This window comes from Herpailurus yagouaroundi, unplaced genomic scaffold (genome assembly GCF_014898765.1).
Source record: "Herpailurus yagouaroundi ecotype Mexico unplaced genomic scaffold, PumYag 212, whole genome shotgun sequence".
NCBI classification, from domain to species: Eukaryota; Metazoa; Chordata; class Mammalia; order Carnivora; family Felidae; genus Herpailurus; species Herpailurus yagouaroundi.
In genome coordinates, this window is record NW_024412443.1 from 1,612,238 (window position 1) to 1,618,906 (window position 6,669).

Here is a 6,669-nt window from a genome sequence, read left to right on the forward strand (position 1 = left end):
TCCGAGCCGCGGCGGCCGGGGCGGGGTGGGGGCGCGTGGAGGGCCTGGGCGGGGCCGAGGCGGAGCGCCGGCTCTGGCTTCGAGCTGCCCGCGGGGTTGGGCTGACCCGGAGCGGCCATGGGGGCGGGGCCGGGGGGGCGCGTGGAGGGCCCGGGGGCGGAGCTCGGGGCCCGGACGCGCAGGGGTGGGGCCTAGCGGACTCTAGGTTGGCCCTGGGCTGAAGCGCGCGCGCCCGCTCCCCTGGGAGTTTGCGTGGACCTGGAGACCCGGCAGCAGGCGGGTCTTCGCTCTTCGCGAAGCCGGATCCCTCGGGAAGCAGGCAACCTGGCCACCGGAGGGCACGGGCCGGGTCGCTCAAGTTTTGGGGACCTCTGTCTCCCCATCGTTAAACCGAGGGAGCTGAGCTAAAGGCTGAGGTCACTGACGGCTTGGATGCCCGGGCACCTGCCCCTTCTCTGCGCCTCTGTCCAGCGGGGCCTGGGAGGAAGGGAAACCGGGGCACTAAAGGGGCAACAGGGGACACGATAGAGCCACTGCTGAAGCAAGACGGGTGTCAGAGAACCCAGAATCCGGACAGATATACAAATTACCGGACACAAGACTGGGTTCCAGGAGAACCCTTGGACGCCGGCCGGGCCAAGGGTGCTCCGTGTCCGTAGCCACACACACCCGGGAAGAGAGCACAGCTCTGCCGCCCAAGCCGCGGTGCAGGTGTCCCAAAAGGCCAGCCTCCAGATAATTTAAAGACGCTGCTGCGAGGGGAGAACTGGGGGAGCTGCTTCTGTGCACAGGGACCCTGGATCTGCGGGGTCTCAGAGCCCCCAGGGGCTCTGTTCAGGGGCCCTGTATCCGGGGGATCCGAGCGCCTTCAGAGGTTGGGCTGGTGGGTTCTAACAATCACCATTCTGTGCTCAGAGGCAAAGCAGGGGGGTGGGGAATGCACCTGACAGTGGCCCCTGGGGGCAGGTGAGCATGCCCCCTCTTGCCTGCGGAGCTCCTGTAGGTGGGGCCTGGAGAAGTCACTTTCTCTCAGGGCCTCAGCTGCCCCATCTGAGACCCATGAGACTCTGGGGAGCCGTGGCTTTGTCTAAGCTGTGATGTCATGTTTCGGAGGCCCCCACCCATGGTTAGCCCTCTCCGTGGGTGTGACTGGCCTCACGTCATTAACCCCTCCTGTGGGAGGGGGCGCTCTCCTGCCCTCATGTGTTCACACCCACCTCACCACCAGGGCTGGCTCCGCAAAGAGAACGCTGAGGGACCAGCCCAAGGCCACCCAGGCTGCGCGCTCTGGGGGCGCCCTGCCCCGCCCCCACGACCTTGGCCTCCTGCAGCCCCCGCAGGGCCTCCACCTGAAGGCCTGCCTCCCACACCCGGGAAGTGTGGGGCCAGGGGTGGGGTGGGGGGGGACACAGAGTGATGACATGTTTAAAAGCACGGAGATTGCGTCCAAGAAAAATGAAGTGTGAGATTGTAAACGTGTGTCTGGAAGGCGCTGCAGGCATTACTGAACTCCCTTCCGCAGGGGGCTGAGGGTTCTTACCGCGGCCGCCCAGTGAGTCCCGAGGACGCAGGCGGTGGTGGTCCCAGCCCGGGGGCCGCAGCTGGTCTGAGGGAGGCTGGAAAAGACGAGCAGCCCACCCTGCCCCATGTAAGCCCCAGCTAAGCCACCCCAGATAGCAGCAGGAGAGGGGTTCTGAGAGAACCCTCCAGTCTGGGGACTGGGAACCAAGGCCTGCAGGACCACCAGGCTTTGCCCGCCATCAAGCAGGAGGGCCCACTGCCCCGTGCAGTGTGATGTTGGAGACATAACTAAGGGTCTGGGCTGTGCCAGCCCCGGCCCCTGCACCTTGGGGAGACTGCTGGGTACCCCAACCCCAGGCTCCCTCACCTCCCCTGCCTCTGCCTGCAATCCTACCTTCTGCACAAACCTTGCTCGCAGGCCCTGCAAGTTATGCAGAGAGGCCTGGGGGCTCCCCACCTCTGCACCTGCACCCCTGCCTCCACCCACACCCAGCCCCTTGTCCACCTGGAACAGCAGCGCCACTCTGCGTCCACTCAGGCTGGAGCTGGAAGGTGCAAGGTTCCTCACATAAGACAGGTGTCCACAGAACCAGCCCCAGATGGTAAACTGAGGCCTGATCCAACATCCCTGCCTCAGCACAGCATGAGAAGGGGATGTTTTCCAGGGAGGGTAGGCCTTTCTCACTGGCACCCTTGGCAATGGCCAAAGGCAAGGTTGCCCGTGTCACTGTTGAAAAAGCTTGGACTTGAGGCTCCCCTGGCTGGAAACACTCTGTCCCCCACCACGGTCACCTAGGTCTGCCTGGGCACAGGCCAGTATGCCAGGGGAGGGTATGCAGAGCGGGGGTCAGGACAAGCTGCTGCTGGTGGTCCAGGGCCTGCAGGGACACGGAGGAATGGTGCCGACCAGGCTGCACTGTGTGTGCTCTGCAAGCATCCCCGTGGGTCAGGACTGGGAAACACAGAGGGGAAGAGCACTGGCCCAAGAGGGCTGCCTCACAACAGGGAGGGGATTGTGCTCCAAAAAGAAGGCTACCTGGGGAAGGGAAACTCCAAGGCCTCAGTACGCACCGGGTCCTGATGCATTTGCAAGTATCCAGATTCATGGGGAGCTTACCCCCATGAACTGCTGGAATCCCCCACAGCAACAGACCCCGAGTGGGTCCTCAGCCAGGCAGAGGGGCTTCCCAGGACTCCGCAGAACAGCAGACTCCTGCAAAGTTGGGGTGCCACCATGACCCCAGGCTGGGCAAGGGCAGGCCCCCTCCTGATGTCTCCAAGGCCCCAACTGGATGTGGCTGCAGAGGGTCTCCACTGTCTATCAATGATGCCCTCAGTCCCCTCCTCCTAGCAGGGGACAGAGACAGAGCATTGGGGGGAGAGACAGAGAGAGAATGAGAGAGACAGAGACAGAGAGATGGAGGGGACAGAGACAGAGCGTTGGGGGGAGAGACAGAGAGAGAATGAGAGAGACAGAGAGATGGAGGGGACAGAGACGGAGCATTGGGAGGAGAGACAGAGAGACAATGAGAGAGACAGAGACGGAGGGGACAGAGACAGAGCCTGGGGGAGAGACAGAGAGACAATGAGAGAGACAGACAGCGAGATGGAGGGAACAGAGACAGAGCGTTGGGGAGAGAGACAGAGAGAGGAGAGAGACAAAGAAATGGAGGGGACAGAGACAGAGCATTGAGGAGAGAGACAGAGAGAGAATGAGAGACAGAGAGAGATGGAGGGGACAGAGGACAGGAGGAAGCCTGTCATCCACCCAGTCCTTACCCCTTCTCTGGGCCTCAGTTGCCCAGTCAACAGCAATGAGTGTGGAGCTCCAGGAGACTCTGGGAGGGCCAGGCTGGGGAGGTATTGCCAGCTACTGCCAGGATGGAGAGGGGGTGCAGTTCTCCGGGTGGTCTGGAAAGGAGCGGGCAAGCAGCCGCTTATCAGGAAACATTGCCTAATTGGGAAGGTTTATGGGGCCAAGCAGGGGGTCTCCCTGGGGGAGATGGTGAAAGCCACTCATGAGTCATTTGAAACTGAGCTGGACAAAGAGCTCAAGGAGAAATGATCCCACCCAGCCTGCCAGCCTTGGGCAGAATGAGCTCATGGGCTATGGGGCGCGTATGTGTGTGTGGATCGTGAGCATGTGTGTGTGTGCACACTCATGAGAGAGAAAGGAAGGAAGAGAAGGCTGGTCCTCTCACAGCTGGGACTGGGAAGCTGAGCCCAGCAGAGCCTCTGCCAGGGCCCATCCCTGTGTGGCCAGGCTGCCCCCTGCAGGTCACCGAGTTAAGGGCCCAGCATCCGAGACAGGGCTCAGTATCCAGCCGGCTGGACCAAGCATCTGGGTCCAGCATCCTAGTCAGCACCCTGTTCAGCATCCCAGGAAGCATCCTGGTCTTGCCTCCTAGCCAGCATCCTGGTCCAGCCTCCTAGCCAGCACCCACTTTAGATCCCAGCCAGCGTCCCATCCAGCATCCTGGTCCAACATCCCAGCCAGCATCCAGGTCCAGCATCCTAGTCAGCACCCAGTTCAGCATCCAGGCAGCATCCTGGTCCAGCATCCCAGAGAGCATCCCAGCCATCATCCTGGTCCAGCCTCCTAGCCAGCACCCACTTTAGATCCCAGCTAACATCATGGTCCAGCATCCCAGCCAGCATCCTGGTCCACTGTCCTCGACAGCATCCTGGTCCAACATCCCAGCCAGTATCCAGGTCCAGGGTCCTAGTCAGCACTCAGTTCAGCATCAGGATGCTTCCCAGCCAGCATCCTGGTCCAGCATCTCAGGAAGCATCCTGGTCCAGCCTCCTAGCCAGCACCCACTTTAGATCCCAGCCAGCATCCTGGTCCAGTGTCCTCAACAGCATCCTGGTCCAACATCCTAGCCAGCATCCGGGTCCAGCGTCCTAGTCAGCACTCAGTTCAGCATCCCAGGCAGCATCCTGGTACAACATCCCAGGCAGTATTATGGTCTAGCATCCCAACCAGAATCCTGGTCCAGCGTCCCAGCCAGTGCATACACCCTCTGGACAGTACCCAGCACAGGACCTGTCCTGGGACAGATGCCAGTGGACATGGAGCTTTTTCCTAATGGTGGGACACCATGTGTTCACACCACCTTGCCTTCTGTGAGATGTGTGCTGGGAAACTTGGATGCATAATAAACATTTCTTAACGTGTTTCAAAGTTTTTAAAATTTGTTGTTTTGAGATAAATGTAGATCCACATATAATTGCAAGAAATAATAAAGGCAGCCTTTGTAGCCTTCATCTGGCTACCCTTGGTAGAAAAAAACTGTTGCAAAACTCTAGGACAATATGGCATCCAGGGAACTGACATTGACACAATCAGCTGACCTTGGTGCATGCACTCTGTGTGTCCATGTGTTCAGTTCCACGCAATGTCATCACACATGGGGGTTCATGTGTCCACTGCCACGGGCCAGTACACAGCACCTCCATCACCACAGGGTAACACCTGCTTCCCTTTTATAGCCACACCCATCCCAGCTCCCACCTCTGGAGCCCACTAACCTGACCTCCATCCATCATTTTGTCGGTTCAGGAATGCTACATGCATGGAATCATACAGTATGTGATCTTTGGGGACTGGCTTTTGCACTGAGCCTAACTCCCTGGAGACCCACCCAGATTGCCAAGTGTAAGTTTCTTCTTTTTTATGCTGCGGAGGACTCCACTGTATGGATGGACCACAGTCTGTTAAGCACTCACCCATTGAAGGACATCTGGGCTCCATCCAGTTTCTGGCTATTATGAGTAAAAACTGCTGTAAACATTCATGTAAAGGTTTTGTGTGAACATACGTTTTATTTCTCTGGGATGCATGCCCAGGAGACCCATGCTGGGTCATATGGTAGTTGCATGTTCAGTTTTGTGAGAAACTGTCAAACTGTTCTCCAGAGTGGCTGCACAATTGTACAATCCCACCAGCAGCGTACAAAAGATCCAGTTTCTCCACATCCCTGCCAACATTTTGGGCGTGTCACTGTTTTTTTAGACGTTTTTATAGGCATGCAGTGGTGTCTCATTGTGGTTTTAATTTGCATTTCCCTAATGGCTGATGATGTTGAACATTAGTGATTTTTATTTGCCATCTGTATCTCCTCTTTGGTGAATAATGTGTTCATCTTCTGCTCATTCTCTAATTGTACTGATTTTTTTAATGTTGAGTTTTGGAAGCTCTTAATATATTGTAGGTATAATTCTTTGCCAGATGGCTGGTTTGCAAATGTGATGTCCCAGGGTCTGCAGTGTGCCTCCACAGACACCACAGTAGCCTCATTTCTGTGGCTGTACAACAGGCATGAACATTGAGAAGACTGTTTCTTCCAATTCATTCTTCTTTTTCAAGCTTTTTTGGGTAGTTTAGGATCTGTGCCTTTTCGTATACATTTTAGAACATGCTTGTCTGTGCCTATGAAAAAACACCTTGCTGAGATTTTTCTAGGGATTACATGAAGTCTATAGATCAACTTGGGGACAACTGGCATCTTTGCTATGTTTAAGTTTTCCAATCTATGAACATGAACACATCTCTATTTGGGTTTTCTTTGAATTCTTTGATCATTGTTTTGTAACTTCAGCACACAGGTCCTGTATGTGTTTTGTTAAGTTTATCAATGAGTATTTCCTTTCCTTGGACGGATTAAAATCATATTTCAGTTTCCACAAGTTGTTGTAAGTATACAGACATGAAGTTGATTCTATGCTATTTTGTATGCTGCAAACTTACAGAACTTAGTTCCAGAAGGTTTTGTGAGTTGTCTTTTTTTTTTGTAAGATTCATTGGGATTGGGATTGGCATTGGCATGAGATAATCACATGATCTGCCAATATTCTTTTTCCTGTCTTATCACACTGGCTACAACTTCCAATTCTATGTTGAATAAAACAGTAGACATCCTTGTCATGTACTCCATCTTAGGGAGAAAGCTTTCATTTTTCACCATTAAGTATGTTACTTGCAGGAGTTTTTTTTTTAAAGATTATTGATTTATTTTGAGAGAGAGAGAGAGAGAGAGAGAATGAGCATGGAGAGGCAGAGAGAGAAGGAGAGAGAATCCCAAGCAGGCTCTGCACTGACAGTGCAGAGCCTGACGTGGGGCTTGAACTCATGAACCATGAGATCAT